Source organism: Anomalospiza imberbis, chromosome 3 (assembly GCF_031753505.1).
Source record: "Anomalospiza imberbis isolate Cuckoo-Finch-1a 21T00152 chromosome 3, ASM3175350v1, whole genome shotgun sequence".
Classification (NCBI taxonomy): Eukaryota; Metazoa; Chordata; class Aves; order Passeriformes; family Viduidae; genus Anomalospiza; species Anomalospiza imberbis.
Window position 1 is genome coordinate 114767507 of NC_089683.1, and position 20509 is coordinate 114788015.

General features: G+C 43.6%; 1 protein-coding gene and 1 long non-coding RNA gene across 2 annotated transcripts in view; both read left to right on the forward strand.

Annotated features, from left to right (window-relative positions):
* The window catches only part of SYNDIG1 (synapse differentiation inducing 1), a 48917-nt gene that overhangs the window by 18272 nt on the left and 10136 nt on the right, over positions 1–20509 (forward strand). The window lies entirely within an intron of this gene.
* LOC137471931 (uncharacterized) lies at positions 1627–7875 on the forward strand. Its single transcript, XR_010997930.1, has 2 exons — positions 1627–2276; positions 7064–7875. It is a non-coding gene; the product is annotated as an uncharacterized lncRNA (long non-coding RNA).

Sequence of the window (20509 nt, forward strand, 5' to 3'; positions counted from 1 at the left end):
TCCTCTCTGGACATGGCTTTTGAATAGAAAACTCCCTTGTTAGCTCAAACACTTGGCTTTCCCATTGGAAAAACAGATATACTTGTCCCAGGCTGATAATCTAGAATATCCTTCCAGGAGTAGAAAAAAAATTTCTGTTGTGCAGATGTGAATTTGCTTTCCAGAAACCATTTCCTTTCCCACAGAAAAAAAAAATGCTCAGTCAGTTCTTCCTTTCAAATTTTAATATGCAAATACCTTTTTTACCAAAGAAGAGACTGTGTTTTGGTTTATTTTCTTTACGAGGCAATCTTAACATTGCTTAACTTGCAATCACCTCGTGCCCATCATTTGTTTCGACAAGTATGTCTTAATAAATGTCTGCAATGTAATTACTGAGTTTCCCAGCATGGCAGATAATGTGAGGTGACAGAGAAGGCGTCACACTGGCAGCCTCATCAGTGACTGCGAGGAAACATTTGATTATATTTCTCTCTAGTGCCTATTGCAAACTGCAGTCTCTGCTCCACGGCACCCTTCACATTCACCCTCTCAGCTGTCTTTCTAATCTGCCTGCGCTAAACATCTACCAGCCCTGCTGATTTGTCAAACCAGAGCAGGCTCTTCAGATCTGAAGAATCCTACTCTTCAAGAAAAAAAAAAAAAAAAAGACACAGAGAACTTTTTTTTTTTAAACTTCAAATGAACATTCTGTCTTTGCACTGGGAAGCTTCTGAGACAATTTGTGTTTGTCCTGTGGAAAATAACAAGTTCTGTTTGTGAGAGTTTTGATTGTTTGTGAGATAGTTTTATCTGAGCAAAGAAAGCACAGCACGGTCCAATAAATACAAAACTCCCCAATGTAATTAATACTAAAAAAGCAATATGGCTGAGAAGATAAATGTGCTGAGAACCAGGGTGCAAGGGCCAGGGCACCCAGCTATGAATGGATCCCAGGGCCAGCATGAGTCTGTAGGAACCTCTGTCGCCCATGGGAGAATACAGAAGGTGGAAAAAGCATGAATACAGGGGAAAAATTTGGTACTATGCTGAATGATTTTGGCATTTGTAAACAAAAACCTGGATGTTTTTTGGTTTAGTGTAATGATGAAGAATAGCTGAATGTAGCTGCCTAAACTCAGTTTTCAAATCTCTTGTAGAAAGATGGTCCAGCTTGTTCCAGTCCAGCAGAGACACATCTCTCTGTCCTTTCCCTAAGCTCCCAGGGAGCTCCTTTCCCTCCCTGCCTTCCCATTCAGCAGGTCAATCACAGCCCTGAGAAAACATGTGGGAAAAGTGATTCTTCTGCAAAACCCCCTCATCCAACAAGCTGGCATTTTCTGGGGTAAAAATGAAACCGACATTAAGCCCAAACCTCCTGTGGCCGAGAGCGTGCTGAGATAGTTGGTACAAACCATCAAAACCCTGCACCTTGCTAAGTTAATATTGACAGTGATATCAACTCGCACTTCAGCACATAAACCATATATGGGGTTTCTGTTTATGTAGGTCGTTCAACTTAAACTCCTTCCTAACATTTGAGATCACTTGTTAATTCAGAAGAATAGTCTAACATTCCCCCTTTCTTTATCAAAAGCATTCCCCCTTCTTTATTCAAAGAATAGTCTAACATTTCCCCTTCTTTATCAAAAGCAAGAGGTGTAGCTAAAGATCAACTCTTGCTACTCACGATCAAACATCTTTTTTTTGCAGCTGCTTGAGCTCTTGAAAATTCTGTGTTTTCCAAAGTTTCCTGAGCAGTTGTACCCAAAAGTCCATCTGGGAATAAATCATAACACATAGGAAATTTGGAGATGGATTGGATGGATTCTTTGATGCAGTATAGAGCACTGGCAGTGAATTTTGTTTTAAAAGTCTGATCTGCTCTGGTGTGGGATGCATTTGAAGATGAAGCCTTTGTTTGCAGAAGATGTATCTGCAGTACAGCTCATTCCAAAGGCATAGGTGCTCTGTCTATTCCTGAGTCATCTGCCAGCACAATTATGACACATGCGCCTGTGTCATGCTGCAAAACAACTACACAGCGTTGGGTTGGATGCTGTAAGACAGCTGAGGTGCTGCTTACCAACAGAATGATTCAGTTTTGGGGGTTTGTGCTCCATGAAAGCCAGGTTTTTCCTGCAGGTGATGTTTCTGCTCCTGTGTGGGACTTACTGTCTCCACCAAGGCTCTTGCCAATGTGCTGTTGACTTGGGGCTTCTTGCAGAGCCTCTGTATCAAGGGTGCAGCTGTGCAGGGTCTGTCTCTGTGGTGGAAGTGAAGATGTGCATCCACAGGTGAGCCAGCAGAGAGGAGCAGTGGATTCAGAAATGCACTTTATGAAAGCTCAACATTGGTCTTTTTTCCCATTGGGATATCCAGTTTTCCAAGCAGGATGTCACCTGGTGATCTTATCCAAAGCAAAGCTGAGACTTGCTGCTTTTCATCTTCCCTCAGAAAAACACAGAGCTTTGAGGCCATCACTGTGCTGTCCACTTGTTCAGTTATTTCCTTTTGGTTTTATTTAGGTTTTCCTTCCCACAAGAGTCTTTCCCCCACTTCCTGTAGCTGCCCAGTCCTGTGCTCCTCTCAGCTCCACTCTCAGGATGGGATCCTGTGTCCTGTCTTCTCTCACATTTGCTTCTCCAGAATGAGGTATGTGAGATTTTAGGCTTGCCATTTTTTGGATTGTCCCATTAGTCAACGGCTGAAGAGCTCAATCAAAGGAGTTTTTGTGCATTTTGCAAGGAAACTTTTGGAAAGAGGAAAGTAAATTATGTCTTTCACCAAAAATTCCTCCCCACAAAGAGTGTGTGATCAAAACCCCAGCTCATTATGTTTATTTTTTCATAAATCTCCACCCTCTGGAGTCTTGCGGGTTCCTCAGTTTTTATTTCCAAAGATATTTTTAGCATTGTAGATTGTAGGCAAGTGTGAAGCCTCATAAATCAAAGAAAGAACTTTAAAAATATATCTTTTTTGCCTTGTCAAGTTTACCATTGAACTTGTCAGATGAATTCTCAGGGGCTGTCAGGCTTTCTGCTTGGGCTGGGGGCTGGTGGTAACAATCTTGAAAGGTCTTTTTGCATTAATCCTCTTTTTCTCCCTGCTTTTACATTTAGAAAAGAGAGCAATACCATGTCACACATTTCCCTCCCTACTGTAAACAGAAATTCATTATGAGAGAGCTGAGACTTTGATGCTATGAATGAGCTTCACTTTGTGCCTGCTCCCTTACAGGCAGAAAGAAGAGCATGCACAGCACCTCCACCCCACTCCCGTGAGTCCTCCGAGGACCTGTGTCACTGACCTGGACACACACCTGGAAAAAAAATCCCTCTGCACACTTCTCCACGTGCTTAGGTTCTCAAATAGCCTGCACAGCCTCCCTCCTCCCCGGCAGCAGGTGAGACCTGCCAGGCAGCAGACTGCACTGGGAGCACAAGGGAGCAATCACTTCCCGTCTGCTCTGCTGACTCCCTGCTGTAATTACCTCCCTCGCAGGGGGATGCAGGGATGCAAAGCTTTGTAATTATTTGCTCGCATTGTCTGGCTGGCTAAAGGATTTTCTACAGTTTTCACATGGAAACAAGGTGTACGTGACCAGAAAAAAAGAGTAGCTTGTCTTCCTTTGTGATAACTTCTGAAATATTTGGTTACTTTTCATCCAGTTTTCAGAGACAGGGGCTTTAGAAAAATATCTGTATTCTGACATATTTCGGTAGTCACTGCGGAGAAGAAGGAAAGAATGTTCATGTTCCTACTGGAAGGTAGAAAATAATATGAATTCTAGCTTTTTTCAGAGTTTCAGTGCTCAGCATACATGTATGGATTTCACTGTCCTTGCTTTTCTGGCATAAGGTTTTGACATCCAACTTCAAAAGAAGTGGTCAGAGAAATAATGGCCAGGTGCTATCCACTGTTTATTCCTTAGAAAGGTGGCTCACAGTCCCCATATCAACAGGGAGAGCCATGAGACAAAACAGCAGTATGATGTGCCACACTCCACCAGACTGGCTGGTGATGCCCTGCTCTTATCCATCCACACTGCTTTTTTTATCTGTCCCACTTTACTCCATAAAAAAATTAATATGGTCTATTATAAAGAGCTTGACACACAGCCAGGACCATGTGTTTGTACAGGGGATGCAGCAACCTCTTACAGCAAATAAGAAAAGGCAAAAGAAGAACAAAAAATGTGGTGTTTTTCTTTATTTGGCAGTGACATGCCAAGACCTATACTTGCAGGATATGCTGGTCAGCATTGCTGAAGCAATGCTAGCAAAGCAGACAGGAGGCTTTTGCATTTTCAAGAGATTTTTTAACACTGCTTTATTTCTTGGTCCAAGTAATGCTTGGACAAAAGAACTGTCTAAAGATGATGAGCTTTAATGGAAATAAAAGGCCTTTGTTTTGCTGTCTTGGACCAGATACCAAGTCACACAATTCTTTTGCTTAAGCAGGGCTGTTTCTTTGAGTCACACAGATTGGGTAAAGGGCACTGGATGTACTCTGGGGCTGCCCAACCCAGTCTCTGCTGAGTGTCACACAAAGTTTGAGCTCTCTGTGCTGCTCACTCAGAAGGCAACCCCCTGAGTTCTTTATCCAGCTCTGTGCATGTGAGTACAGGCACACCCAGATGCCCTTTTACCCTTCTGAACTGTTGTAGTTTTTCTGCTGCAAAAGGTGTAAAACAATTAAACCCAGTTGTGCTAGGAATGAGTGAAAACAGTTTAAACTTAGTTTCTCCTCACAAGGAACTGCAAAGGTCTTTTGTGGCAGAAGTTGTCCTAGAGGAGCTCTGGCTAGTGTCTTGCTGAGATGGCACAGTGCTGATGGTGAGGTCACTGTACTCACATGAGAGCCCTGGTCCTGGGAGGTCACCAGGCCATGGACTTCTTGCAGAAGGTCACAACTGGCTGCCAGCCCACACTCGTCCCCTTACTCCCATCAGGCACGTGACAGATTTGCCAGGCAGAGGGGAGTAAAATAGCAAGGCTTCTGTTCCCAGCCACGACACAGAGAGAAGCTGCCTGAAGCAGCCAGGTACAGACGTCACCGTCGAAGAGTGCTGGCTTTCCTGTGCTTGGAAAAGCAGCTCAGAAATAGATGACCCTGGCCCCTGGTTAGGGGCATTTGGGTGACAACCTTTGCCTCTGCAAAAAGTTCGTGGTGTGGTTTAACATGTTCAAGACGTTTGCAACTTCTGGTCCTTTGGGAGAAGAGAGGAAAGCTTCATCCTGGATTGGGTAGAAGAGGATCTCTTCCCCTCTTCCCCCAGGCAGTTCTGCAGACAAAGATAGCTGCTCTGAAGTGGGGCTGATGAATTACCAGCATCTCCAATCCTCATCTTTCCAAGTGGGAGCTGGCTGCCAGCCAGTGCTCTGCGTGTGCATGGACGCTGCTCCTGCCAACTTTTCCCTTTGGGTAGGTATCTCCAGAGAAGTGTTTGTCTGCACAAGAAAATGGCCATTTAGAGTGTGTTGTGTACCAGCAGAGACTGGGCATCTGGGGTGAGGTCATGGACCAGGGAACTTTATGAGTGTCTTGTATAATTTCCTCTTCATTCCTCTTTGTCCTTTTGATCTTGTAGTTTTATTTCCAAGTCACGAAGTACAACTACAGAAAGGAATTAAATTAATGAATGACCTGATTGCTTTAGCCCTTAAGCTAATTTTAAATAATTGAAAAAGTAGCTGGCAAATAACATTCCCTGGAGAGTTTAATTCATTATGCAGGTGTTTAATTACAAGGAAGTTTTGAGATAGGAGAGAGACACCAACTTGAAGTATTTGAGGAGATGAGGGATCTTTTTTTTGTTTTCAAGAGCATCCTGCACAATAGCAAGTATTGTACATATATTTTTCTTTATTTATGCCTCACACATTTTGCTAAGCCAGATACAACCCCAGAGACTTGTCAAATACTGCAAGAGTATAAAATATTCTGATGCCAGGAAGGCACCATCTTCATCCTGCTGTTACTTTTTGTTGCTTTGCAATTGACTTGTTATGTCACAGTTTTATGAGAATGTGAGGGTTGTTTCAGTCCACATCTACCACTAAGCTGGAAGTGCCTGTAGTATTCACAAATTCACTCAGAGGCCTCCCTGGTGGAATCATCTGAAGAACAGGGCAATAAATATTCCACAGGAGCTGATCAGGGGTTTAGTATCTCTGACATTTAGGCAATTCTGACTAAGTTTAAAGAACTTTTTAGTCTTAGGCAGTGGGGTTTTAGTGTTTTGCTTTTTTTAAAATTTTTAATTTAGAGAGCAAGGATGCTGTTAGCAGGATTATGGAAATGGACTTGGGGCTTTTGTTAGTAATCCTCACTTATCTCCGATAAATACTTCAATTTTTTTCCATCTGCAAAGGTAGATTTTCCAGGAAGAATTATATTTCAGGAGAGGAAACAGAAAAAGCATGTTCACAGTCTGAGGGCAGAAACAGGGTACATTATTTTGCACCTCCCAGTGTCTGCCCCGCTGAAAGAGGCATGAGAAAAAAAAGAAAAGACCTCTTTGCAGGCCTGGGAATGGAACATGGTCCCTTCCTTCTGGCCATTCCAATGTCTGTTTCCACTGTCAAGTAAGGCCAAAAGGTTTTGGATGCTTTGTGATGTGCTGAAGGTCTTCACACACAAGGTGGAGAATGATCTGCTTTGAAGTCTGCTGTGGCAAGGAGAGCAGCACCTTCATCTAGAGCAGTTCATTGGGTGCTGTGTAGAGAAGAGACCTTTCTTTCCTCTCACACTGTGGCAGCACCCTTTAAAAAGCAAGACCAGTGAAAGGAGGTCCCTCTCACCTGACGATCAACGTATGCAGCAATAAATGGATGAGGATGTTTTTGAGGCTTAAGGTTAATAGTTTATCAGTCTGCAACATACACAGAGTTTTTAATATTCTTATCAAAGATTAACATCATGTACCAGAGAGTCAGGGCTATATTCTAATCTTGAATATACAGCTGGCTATCTCTCAGCATCTCTTTTGGTGAGGGCTTCTGAATTGCTACTTTGTTTGAATGCACAGCAAAGGAAATTGATCACTTCTGATTTCAATCTACACATCTCTTTCAAACAGGCTGCAGAGTATCTCTCTGAAGATTTGAATCTAGTGAGCTAGGCACCCAGAGATGACTCCCAGACAATGGTAATTCTTCATTGAATCAACTGATTTCCCAGCAGTAGGAAAGAGATCTAGTTTTTTATGTATTTATTTTGGGACAAGCTACAAGAACCAGCTAAAAATAAATTGACGAGGATCTACCTGCATCTGTGCAGTTTGCATCTAAAACATTCAAATATACCCATCAAGACATTTTTGTCATGTTGGCAGTAAAATTGTTACTCTTGGTAATAAAACCAGACTGCAATTTTTTCTGCTTGGGGTGAAAAAAGTCAGCTTTTTCATGTTGGGAAAACCTTCCTCCATGCCAGTTTGGTATTAAATACACTCATTATGGGTTGTGATGAACAAGAAGTTATCCATGGCATTTCCACATGTTGCATTATTGCCATTTCTTGCATTATTTCTAAGTAGCGTGGAAGAGTCAGGGGTGCTCCTGCCAGTCCAAACGTGTTTGCAGGAGGACTCAGCTTCCTCCAAGAGGATGGGCAAGACCAAGGGCAAAAGAAGAGATCTTACAGCATCCTCTGGGAAAGATGGGCTTGGCAGTCTCTTCTTGAGCCCATTCTTCATCCTGCTATCATCATGAAGTCCAGGAGAAAGGGTGCAATTCTAACCAGACATTACCTGGAATTCCCAGTGGTGGCCAGTGGATGTGTCTGTCTGTCCCAGAATTATGAGGTGTATCACCATGAGGGATCTTTACTTACTACTACTGTCTCTACCAAGAAGGGGTAGAAATGTAGTGGTGGGAGCAAGAAAGGCAATTTTTCTTCACAGTTCTGTTCAGAGAGCTATGTCTGGCTTGTATTTGGACCTTTTGTGGCTCATTCATCTGATGGGGAATCTGTAGAAGGAATTGTGGAGAATTCATTTTCCACAGATCCAAAGCAAGTATCTTCTCCCAGCATTTTGCTTGGCTCTGACAAGGATGTGCTGTAAAAGCTGGCAGTGGTCCTTGGGCTGATAATGGCAGAGAGCACACTCCAAATCCTCACAGGTGTGATAACCCAGAGGAAGTGGGAATTGCTCCAGAGACATGTGGGACCTTGTACTAATTTAAATAGTAACTGTCCCAGCCTGAGATTTCTGAATTTAATTCAAGACACCACACTAAGTAATTGTTCCAAAAGTGTCCTCATTCCTTGACCTTGTCGCACAGATGGCATTGTTCTGAGCAGCTTTCTACAGGCTGTAACTAATTAAGCAATTAATTAGGAGCCCTGGTTTACACAGAAGTCGCTGTAAAGCAAGAACTTCTGTGACTTCATGGGATCTTGTCAAAGTGCTAGTCCCAAGACTGTCCAAATCATCCATGCTAAAGATTCAGCGTGTTCACCCAGTCTCAGCTGGACTGACTTGAGCATCACCTGGGCCTTTCCTGATGTGCCCTCAGGATGTCACACGTATTTGAAAGATTCACTTTGTTAAATGTGGTGCAGGCCACGTTATCCTGTGACATTCAGTGGCTCTCTCTAGTGTGCTGTCTAGTTGAGAGCACAAATTCCTTGTTTCCCAGCACATTCAGTATCCCCCACTGTCAAAATCCATATTTAAATCCCAAGGGCATTGTCTCTTATTTTTATCATATCTGACTTTGTTCTGTTGAAACTTGAGCAATTTTTCCTCAATCAACTTGTTCCAAAGCTTCAGATATTGTGATTCTAATTGTGTCAAGTAAGATCATTCTTCCTGGCAATTTGCAACCTGAGGATCAATGGTAAAATATAGAAATACCACCATTGTAAACTCTGGCAAGGTAACTTTCTATGTCTCCTTTCACCACATGCATAGCAGAATCACGGAGTCTGTTTTAGGAGAAAAAGAGAGGAGAAAAATCAAAAGTGGAAAAAGGAGAGACCTGCAGGGAGGGGGCTTGAACCTTGTCCGTGTAACCCTCCCAAATCATAGGGAGTCCTTTAATCAACTCAAGGTGCCTTTCCTGAATCCTGTAAAACTGTGTCACTGTGAGTTACGAAGTCTCAAGGAAAATCCAGACTTCTCCCGGGAAAAAGAAACAAGCCAGAGACAGCAGCTCTGAAAGGCATAAACAGCTGTGCCCAGGGAATCTCACCAGGGCATTTCAGCCAACCCAGAGGGAAGGATGCTCAGTTAGGCAGCCAGAACAAGAACTGCTAAAGGCTGCAGTTAAGTATTTTAGTTGGTGTTTGGATGTAGCTGTGGTGGAGCTATTGCTGATTTGTTTTTAATGATGGAAGTTCTATAAATGGCTCAAAGATCACGTTGTTCTGCTTTGCATACGCAGGAAAAAGCCTCTCACTTTTCTTTTGTGAATTGATTTAAGAGGGAAGGGACATGTATTGAGTAGAAAGCAAATTAAAGGGTTTTTTTGTTAATGATAAATGGCTGAGGTTAATTTAATTTACTACTAATTTCAAAGAGAGGAAAGGGAGCCATGATGTCATGTCTTTTTAGCTCCATTCGAATGTTTCATTACCTCTTTTTCTCACTGAAATGACTCATGAAATCGTAGACACTGTACATGGCAAGGACTTTTAAGTTCATCTTGTCCATCTGTCTGTCACCACCGTGTTCTTATTCAGAATGGTAAACAGGGAAACTAGAGACAGACACAGTGTCCTCTTAAAGAGTAGGCAATACTGAAATATTCTTTACTCATATTTGTACATCACCTGGGTGTGAAAGCAGAGCCCATGAAGTCGATGTGAATGAATTCAATGCCTTGTAGCACTAAGTAAGGCTTACATCACTTCTCACAGCTGTTTTGTCATGTGTTGTTTTGCTGATTTCCTTTTACATTTAGTGGGCTACCTTTCAAAGACAGTGGCTTTCATGAGTCACTGTGAAAAATAAAGCCCTAGAGCATCCCTGATGGGTGACATCTGTGACTGGGGACATCAGGTTGGAGGGTAAAAAATACATCTGCTGGAAATAAAGGTGATCTGCTGGAAATTCAGAGCATGAAAGGCAGGTCTTAGAACAAAAGCTGGTGGAAGAGAAAGGGTCTGTTATCGCATGCTTTTACAGAACCTGGCATCCTCCAACCCTGAAACAACTAAGAGAAAGGCTGAGGGACACACACTGACTTCTCAGGAGCTGCAGTCACACACAAGCCAGCCATCCTCTCTGCCTCTCCTTGCACTTTCATTACTGCTGTTGTGACGTCTCTGCTGTGGCTGCTGACTGAAAAGCCTGTGTGCTCTGGCTGTCCTGGAGCAGTTCTGTCAGAGCTGGCAGTGTAGCTCTGCATGAGCAACCACCATCACCCACGCTGCTGGACAGTTCCTTTTTCAACTTGTTTTACGACACCTGTGTTCTCTAACATTGCAAGAACCCACAGGAAATTGTTATCCTCACGGCAGCATGTGAAAACCCAATCCATCTCCCATGACATCTGCCTGCTCAGCTCTCGGGAACACTTTCACTGTGGCCTCAGCAGCTTGTGGGCATGGGCTAATCCTTCCCTCTGGAGCACAAGGGACTGGGATTCTGCTGCTCCCCCTCCACATGCATCCCTGACTTACCTGATTAGCTGTCTGTGACAGGGATCTCTGGGAGAGCTTTCTGCCTCTGACCCCCAGCAAGGAAGGATCATTAGCCTGCAGCCTGTCTGCCTGTGGAAAATATCTCTATACCTACCAGCAAAGGATAACCATATCAACATCCAGTTGGACTCCATTAATATGGCTGTCAGGAGGCAAATGTCTCCTGACATGAAATTATGTGCCACTGATCATTTCAGCTGCCAGGGCTGCTCATTAGTTCACAAAACAGTTGGGTTTTTTTTTTCCCCCTAGTGAAACATCTTCAAACAGCATCTTTCACAGCCATTGCATCTGCTTCCTTGAGTGTCAGGATGTTTGTGGAAGGGGCATTTTTTACAGTTAGGAGCAGGGATCTCATTTCTGGTGCAAAATCCCAGCTAGGAATAAAGGTCTTGAGGTCTTAAATCCATTTTGTCATGGCCTCATAAAATTTCTTGAGTAAGTCTCCTTATATATGGGATATATTGGTCTTGTATTGGGAATCTTCAGTACCCTTGGTCCCTTCCACTAGCTGTGCCCCCTCTTGATTCTTCTCTTATCTCTGCAAGCAGAGACATGCCACCAAAAGCAATTATGGGCCCTGGCTTTGACAGGGCTGATGGGGCTGGATCACCAGGAGGGAATATTATATGGCTTTTTATATGTGATTTGTGCAGCCTATCTGTGCACTCGCTGCTCTGCTGGGAGCTGTAAAGAATAAAATCATATAATAAAAACCCTTCTGGTCCTGACGTAAAATTCAGCACAATACATCTCTGCCTGTGCCAACTCTGCCTTCTTTCTTTTGCCTGCACTTCTATTGTGTGGCACAGTTACCAGGATCATTACATTCAATGTCTGAAGGGCAGCGAAGGCTCCTCGATGCTGCAGAGCTGAGCAGGGAAAAAGGCTGGAGAAGAGCTGAACTGGGAGAAAATAAGAAATGCTCTCCAAGCCTGGGAAAGGCAGGAAGTATTTTTATTCTTCTCCACACACTCTTCAGGATGACTAAAACACTAAGTCCAGTGAGATGGGTTTGATTGCAGAAAAACCCTTCTAGAGGTAAAAAGGGTGAAATGCAATTCACTCCACCTGGGCAGAGATGGGCAAAAGGTTTAGATGAGCAGCCAGGAATGGCTTTGCAGCATTTATAGACACAGATGAAGATCTCAACAGGCTTTTAATTACTTTTCCTTATGCCTGTTTGCTTCTCACCAGAACTGATTTATTAACATGCCTCTAATCTGTGACTAATTTCAGTGGGAAAAAAAGCACAGTAATTTTTAACTTCACACAGCAGCAATCAATCTCCTTTTTAAATTAGTTTACTGGTTACTTTGATACCTAGTGCATTTGCAGCCTTTTCCCAATGATTTTATCTACAGACCTTGGGTTTGGTGAGTACTGTCCTGTCTGTGTCTCCTAGCCAACTTTATTAGAAAATGTAATGCCAACATTCTTTCAAGGCACAGAGGCAGGTGAGTAGGCCTGACTTTGAGCTACTTTGAAAGGTAGCTCATTTCTTCAAAGAAAAGTGTTGGCAGCAAATACCTGGAGTCTCTTTTCTCCCACCATTAATTTTTCCTTCAACGGGAGAGGGAAAAAAAAAAAACAAAACACCAAAAACCAAAAAACCAACCAAAACCAACCAATTCTAATTTTTCAATCTAAGAGGTCTTTTCAGACTTCAAAAATCTTCCTTAGGATCAAATTCCAGCTCTGACATTTCTACGCTTTTTTTTATGGAGAAATGGGAGAGAGGTGGGACTCATGATTAAAAATCACTTTGCAGCTCTGGAAAACCTGCATTATGAGATAAGAGGTCTCCATTTCCCACAGATGGGTGCATTTAGGGCTCTAGGATTTAATTTTCTACCTAAGGTCTATACTTTGTTTCTGAGTAATGGGACAGATCAAGACTCCTGGCTGGTTCCTTCTGAATTTTTCTTGATATCCATGAAACATTGTATGCTTCCTTTGCTTTCAGGTATAATGTCCATTTTGTATGATTTCTCACTTCTTCATGCAACTTTTGTGTCCTTCAGCTGGTGAAGTCACATGAGATCTCTGTCACAAGAATTGTCTTGCATTTGTGCTCACTTGGTCTGATGTCATATTTATAATATTTTGGTGAGTTTCCTAGATGGTGACCCTACTGCTTTTTAGGATTCCAGCAATCAAGTCTGCATATTTTTAGACTAATATTTAGTTATTTTCTGCTTTATTTTGTTAACTCCTCTACACTTTGAAAATAATCAGTAGCCTCCACCAGCAGGAAGACTTCCAGGGGTTTCTGAATACTCAGTAAACCTAAAGTGAGTATCTAAGAATAGTTACATTTTTAATATAGTTACATTTATCTAAGAATAGTTACAAATTCATTCTAAGAGGCTGTGTTGATACATTTCTGACCATCAAAAAGGGGTTGACAACTGGTCCAAAAGCAGAATCTTTCCTTTTATTTCCCCTCCCTGCAGAAAAAAAGAACTTAAACACAACATACAGAATTGCAACCCTGGTTTTTATTTCTGTTCTTTAGTGGTGGTAGGAGTCCCTGCAGGAGCATCCTGGAGCTTCCTGGCCATGGAGCATCCTGGTGGAGCTGCCTTTGAGCCACAGCAGAGAACTGGAACAAAAATATTTCCCTTTTCTCAGAACAGTTTTACGTTTCCCCAAGAAAATTTTCACAGGGAGCTGTCCCATTATCTCAAATGTCATAATACAGGCAAACAAACAGAAAACACATGGAGAAAAATTTTCCAGCTAGACTCTGCTGGTTGTTTCTGTAAAGCTCAGGTTCTGCCTTGCATGTTTCCTGGTGAAGAAAGGGCTGTGAAAAATTCCCCCTGGGTTCAGTATTCCTGGGATGCTGGGGCTCTATGTCTATGTCAGCTGGCAGCTATTTCCTCCTGTTCTAAGTGGATAAGTGAAACTTATCCACTTAGAACAGGAGCACTTTTAGTCTGTGCTCTGCCAGCAGCCACAGCTATTTTCATCACCCTCTTTTGCCAATTCTGGATCCTGCACATCGTTTTGACATCCTCTTCAACCAGATCATGCAAGCAAACAGCTGCTTTCAGATCACCCCTCTCTGGAAGGTTGCTCCAAACTACAGAAGGCAGATCTGTTTATTAATATTTAAGATCTGTCACTGACTAGGTTCTGCTGGGATCTTCACTGCACAAAGGAATAAACAAAGTAACAAAACAAACAAAGGGGACCTGAGATCTCTAAATTGTTCTTTTTCCATGGCAACCTTCCTTGAAGACTAGAAGGCTGTTTAGAGGAAATAGCTTAATGTACTTTCCCAGCCTTTTTACACTTCCCAGGGTATGTTTCCCACTGATGAAAACTTACTGTCCCTTCAAGAGTCCGTTCTTTGATGTTATGCAAGCTCATTTTTCCAGCCTCAGACTTGCTGAGGAACAGCAGTACTGCTAATGGAGCAAGCAGTGATCTTCAGCCTTTTTGGATCCCAAAGAGTGGTCTCTCCTCCAAGCCTGGCAGCATTAGAGATGAGATTTCCAAGGATTCATAGCAAGACATCTGTCATGAGAATACTCTAGTCAGTCCTAACTTCAGTACCAACAAAGTAGTGTGAGCACTGGATCTTATTGCATAAAACGGAACCACAGAAGCAAACTTGTCTGGAGGTGTTCTGTCCTTGGACCACCTCAGGTCTGTCCCACCGAGGTCAGTAATATCTGCCACAAATGCAAAGTCTGCCTTCCCGTCCTCTTCCTCAAACTTCTTGCAATTTTTTTTTTTTTTTTTTTTTTTTTTTTTTTTTTTTTTTTTTTTTGTGCTGCAAGGATATCTCACTTCTGCTGTCTCTCAGAAGGATCCACAATGGGGAATTCTATAGGTATTGTCCAGACCTCTTAAAAGAGTTGGTGTGCATTGATCCTGTCTCTCTCTGCTGTGGGAGGATGTTCTCACCTCGTGTTCATGAGAGGAACTTGAGAAAGCCTCCCTATGCCACTGCACACTAAGGACAGGGACAAACGCCAGTGCAGGTCAGGCTGGTGCTTTACCACATCTGTATCCTCTCACAACTGCAGCTGTGCCTCGTCACCAAGTGTCTTAGCTCTTGAGAACTTCATTTCCACCCATTTGTGGTGGAATACCAACCACAGGAAGAGCAGGTCACCCAGGCTCGAGTCTGGGGTTGTCCTTGGCCGCTGTGTGGCCCAATATCTTGCTTTGCCCCTTAGCTTGCACTCTGAGATGATGGATGCAAAGGGCTGGTCGTGTTCTTTGAAGCAAGACCCCTGACAAGGCATGAAAGTGTTCTTGCAGTTGAGGAGTGGAAGGTGGGGAGGTGAGGTGCTGCAGGCTCTGAGAGGTGCCTCGGATCTGGCTGCTGTTGCTACCTGTGTGTCTTTCTAGCAGAAAAATGTTGCTAAGTTCCCCGTGCAGCCCTGGGAGCATGTCATTCTCTGCGTGGGTGGGTGTAAAAAAGCTGTTGCAGAAAGTTTCAAAAGAAGCTTAGCAGTGAGAAGAGCTGCAGCTCAGGCCCATTTGCAAAACACGAATGCCACCTCCGCTCCGTACGGGGATCAGCTGACACTGGCAGGAACAGTGCCACTTCTTCAACTGCTCTTGCAATTTTTTCAGTTCTTCACAGAAATTATATCACTCAAAACATAGGTCAGTTATTCAGTATTAAGGCAAGGGCAGGATAACACACTTACCTCTGGCCCCTGGTGCTGTAGGGAAAGGCTCAGTGTTGGCATTCTCATGGGTTTGGGAAGGTTGCTGTAGAATGGGATAAAAGCCAGATCTGACCAAGTTTTCAGTGCTTTTCTGAATCAAAGCACCCTTGCCAGCCCACTCTGTGTTGTGAAGACCTTCACATTCTGTTGAATTTACCAAGAGGAGATTTTTTAATAAAACACACAAATGACAATAAATTTCAAATCCCACAGAAGTTAAAGGCCACTAAAGATTGCTGCTTGAGTTCTCCAGCTATTTATTCTTGACTCTTCATTGCAGCAGGGTTTCTTACCTTTCTCCTTATCATCCTCTTTCCCCTTCCCAGCGCTCTTTGGCATGTTGCCTAATACTGAGCTGGAGAAGGAAATATCAATCTGCCCAAGAGGGGAGATGGCACAGAGAAGAGATCAAGCACCAAATCCAGCCCGCTCTGGAGTCCCACACAGAACTTCAGTGCACACCACTGCCAATCTGTCCTGCTGCCCAGGGCTGCCAAAATCACCAGCACTTGTGGCTGTTCCACACCACCTCCCAGGGATGTCAGGATGCCTTCTGGCATCAAAACTTCCCCTTTCCTGGAACTCCCCTCCTTCCCCATCATCCCAGGTGTCTCTGGACATTTGAAGGCCCTCTTTCTGGCCGGTGCTTGCCTGTGGGACATGTTTGCTGATATTCCCTGAAAGGTATCATCAAGTGGATACTTTTCTTCAGCCCCCAGCATGCAGGCACCACAGAGCATGTCTTAAATCTGTCTCAGCAGCAGGTTGGAAATGTCACTGAGACATTTGCTGAGAGACTCAGGGACAGAGTCCTCAGGACCGCTGCCATCAGGAGTTGCAGAGGTGTGCCCTGGGAGGATGATTTCCTATCCCTGCACATTGTACTTATCATGCTGCTGTTGGCACAATAACCAAGAAATCACTCCGAATGAGCAGGAATAGCTACTTTTGCAACAAGGAAGTATCTCCTCCAGCAGCAGACAGATTTTCTGTAGAGGGAGATAGAAATGTAATTACAAGTGCAATATATCTTTACCTTAGAGTGTTTTTGGGGTTGGCATCCTTGCTGCTGTGAGAACCTCCTCTCTGAACTGAAAGGCAACAGAGGCCCTCAAAGGGCCACACTGTAATAACATTTGTACCTTGCTCCAAGAAGTGTTGGGACCCTCTGCTATTTTCCAGTGGAAGAGAGAAGTGTGGACAGTTGTCTTCGTGTCACTAAGATCCTCTTGATTACATCTGTGTCTCTTTTACTGTCACCAGCACTTGTCCAGGAAAAGGGTCCCTATTTTCCTAGGAGTTCTACAAATCAAAGACCTTGGAAATATTAAGAAAAATGCTTCAGCCCATCCTTGAGTACTGACAGCTTAAAAAAAGTGGGACGCGGAGAAGGAGAAGGCAACAATAGGAAAGTAGTGGTCACCAAGGCAGACAGTGGTTTTAGGCCTCTGGCAGAGTAGCTGCCGTGAAGTCATTAAGCACTGAGCAAATAATTAAAACTGTTGTTCATTAATATTTCAGTAGAAAATTTTCAGAGAGGATGTATTTCAGTCATGAAACATGTATTAGCCCAGTGAGGCGGAGACATGACAGGGAAAGACAGAGGGAAGGGGAAGGAGAAGTGAACAAGCAAACGCTGAAATAATTAATCATCAAATCCTTTTCCACTTGCATGACTTCCTGCTGGAATCCTCTGATGGATGAATGCAAGTTACAGTTACATCAGACCAGGATAGGTTTTGGGCCTCACTGAGTAACTCTCCTTTTGTAGCTCCACATCTGCACCGTGAAAGGTTAAGCATCCACACTGTTTATAACTTTGCATCCAGACTCTCACCTTGCTCCACTTGCTGCCACCTGAGGATGGGGCCCACTGTATTCCATAGCCTTTTGTGTAAAACTGCAACTGAGTGAATCAGACAGGTCTGTTTATCTCCACAAGAGGTAAGAATCACTCTGAACAACTTCTGAGAAATTGGTCCCCAGAGGCAGAGCAGATCTTCCTTCACTACTCTGCTCTTACTTAGGAACCCACACAGGAGGCGGATTTTAAAAGCAGCTTAGCATTGACTGCCCCTTCCATCTGTTCCCAGCTGGCTGAGGTCTTGGGAAAACCCTGGCAACAAGCAAATCCAAGATATGTATCCTGTGAGCTGTCAGACTCTAAGGCACAGTGGTTCCTAGCCTTCCCCAGGCTGAGCTGAAGCCCGTGACTCGTGCACTCTCGGTGTCTCAGCTGATAGATGGACACTTTTGCTGTGGCAGTCTGGCATGTGATCACTGCCAGGAAAAGTGACATCCTGTATTTAACAAGGAAGGAGAGTCTTCAGCTGGGTTTTGCAGTAAAAACAAAAGCAAACTTGAAGCACTCCTCCTCCTGCCTGTCTGTGACGGAGTGATCTTGGACATGAGACAGCCCAAATAAAGGAACTTACTGACGTGTGGAAGGATATTTCCTTTCTAGATGCTGCCATCCTGCCAGATGCCCAGGGTAGTACACCCTGCTCCCCTTACCTTATAAGAAAGGGACAGGATAACAAGAAACAAAATCCTTTCACCATGAGGATGAGGCCTGCACTGATTCCTGAGCTCTGCATTTAACAGGATGAGTCCTCTGCTCAGCCAGGGTGTCCTGCAGAGGCTTTTATCCCTCTTCACACAGAGCACCATATGGATGGGCTGCTCCTGCAGGGAATGTGTTTGTGCATTCCTGCCTCTCCCTAGCCATCCCCTCCGTGCAGGATGTGCAGGCAGGGACACAGACAAACAGCCCTGCGCACAGGGAGCTGCAGCAGCTGCTGCTCAGGCTTGACCCACCTGCTGCTAGACAAGCCAACAGGCTGGAGAGCAGAGCTCTTCATTCCTGTTATTCATTTCTTTTGGCATAAACAGCCAGGCCAATTAAATCACAGATGAGGAGACACTTCCTATATGTATGCAAAAGAATGAGAGGGAAAGAGAAAATAGGCAGACTTCATGGTTTTTGTGTTTTTTTTTTTTTTTTTTTTTTTTTTTTTTTTTTTTTTTTTTTTGTATACACTGGAATAATTTTATATTAAAAAACTTGAACAGGTTGTTAATGACTACTGAAAACATGAAGAAAGATCCTTGTTAGCAATCTCTGCCCTCCCTGTTGGGCAATGAGGACTTATGTTTGTGTGCTAATGGGTTTCCACTGAGGAAAACCCCTGCTCCTGTGGAGCAGTTTGTTAAAGGGGGAAGAGACCCCAGGGATGGCCTCTTTCTTCCACCAGCAATGATCAAAGCAGCAAATAACCTGACTTGGGGCCCTGGAAGACAAAAATGAAGTGGTCCCAGAGTGCCAACGTAGGAAGTGCTGCAGCACTGCTTCATCCTACTCCTTTCTCTTAGTACGGTAACGGGAGATTCAGGGAGCAAGGTTGCATGGAGAAAACAATATCATGAGGTGGTTACAGCAGGCATTGCTGAGATGCTGGACGAAAAGAGCACCAGAGTCAGAGAATCCTTGGAGATCTATGCCTCAAGGCAGTTTGCTTTCTTCCTGAGGTCAAGAATAGAAGCTGACTCAGGCATGATGGAGGCACATTAGAAGGAAGTTCATGAAATCAAGGAACTTAAACCAGCAGCTCTGTGCTACAAGAGCTGCAGGGCTCCCTCATTTACTGATTTTGTTATTGCCATGCAGTTGTGGGGTCTCTCTGCTCTCCCTGTGATGCAGGCAGACAAACTGTGGGGAGGAGCTGTTCTTTGTACTCGGGCAGGTGACTCATCTTCAACAGCATCATTTCTGGAGAACTGCCCTGATTTATCACCAGCTTTCTGCCCTGCTCACTTTGCAGTGGAAGGGTTAACAAAGCCTTCCTGGCTGGCTCTTGGTGCTACTGGGCTCCTTGCAGCTGCACACCTGTCTTCTGCACACCTACAACTCAGCTCTTCTGTGGGGGAAGAGAAAAATCTCCTTGAATGACACCCACAGTGGTGCAAACCCTGCCCACTGAAACCCAGCAGCACCTGTCTCTTAGTGCTGCAGTTGTAGGAGGGAGGGCTTTTGTTTACAAGAGATTAGGGGCTGATATCTGCTGGCATGACAGCTCTGGGATGTGTTCCTGCTGGAGAACATGGAGTTCTTGTCTTGCAGTTGCTGATTCATAGAAAAGGCAGAGCAGTAATTTCAGGGTGCTGACAGCTTGACACAAGGTTAGACCTTCCATTTCCATGCCAACGGCGGTGGTGATGCACGACAATTAATTGCTCCAGGTCAGCTGGTGAAATTTTCCCATTGTGAGGAATGGGATCTTGTTGAGTCTTCCTGTGCTGAGCAGGGAGCTGAACCAGAGATTCCAGAACACGTGCTCCAGTGTCTGCAGCCAGTGCTGCTGGCACTGGTAGGTGCTAATGGGTGTCTGGGTATGGTGCCAGTCTTATGGAACATTTTTTTCTCCTAGCTCTTTCTTTCCTCATCCGAGGATGATTTTGGAGACTAGGTAGGAAGGATGCCAGATATTTTCTTTGTACTGCAGTGATTACAATAAGTAATGCATTTACCAGGTCTCCCCCACAGAATGAGCATCCTGGACAGGAATAATTTCTTTAGTGTCTCCCTTCTTAGCTCTGTGTTTTCCAAACTACATCCTCAAGTCTGCAGTTAGCAGCAGAGACAAAATATCCCCAAGGTCCAGAACGTCTCTTCCCAGGAGTTTATTCTCTTAAACCTCCCAGCCTCAACAAGAGGAGTTGATTCCTCAGTAGGATCACATTTATGTAGAAGAAACATGTGTTGACTACTGAAAAGCAATTAAAAAATGAATGTTTAAACACTCAAATAGGAATTTATGCACCGGATTCTTGTTGATTTGTTAAGACTTTGTGTGTGTGTCTATATATATAGCATTTCAGAAAAGAGTTTCTTTGAGAAATTTATTGTATCAGAAGGTGCCCTAAAATATTTTGAAAATATTTTATCATACCATATCAATACATTTTTGAGCAGATCAAAATGAACTCTTTTTTTTTCAATTAGAAAGAAATCTTTCATCTGCAAAGTTTATAAACACACAGGAAAGCTCAGGAGCAGCAAAAATAGTTCAAAATTATGTGTAGAAACTCCTAAAACTGTTTTCTATAATTAAAAAATAATTTTGATGGCATACATTTCTGTTCAATGTATTTTTTACAGTGTTTTCTGCTCTTGGTCAGAA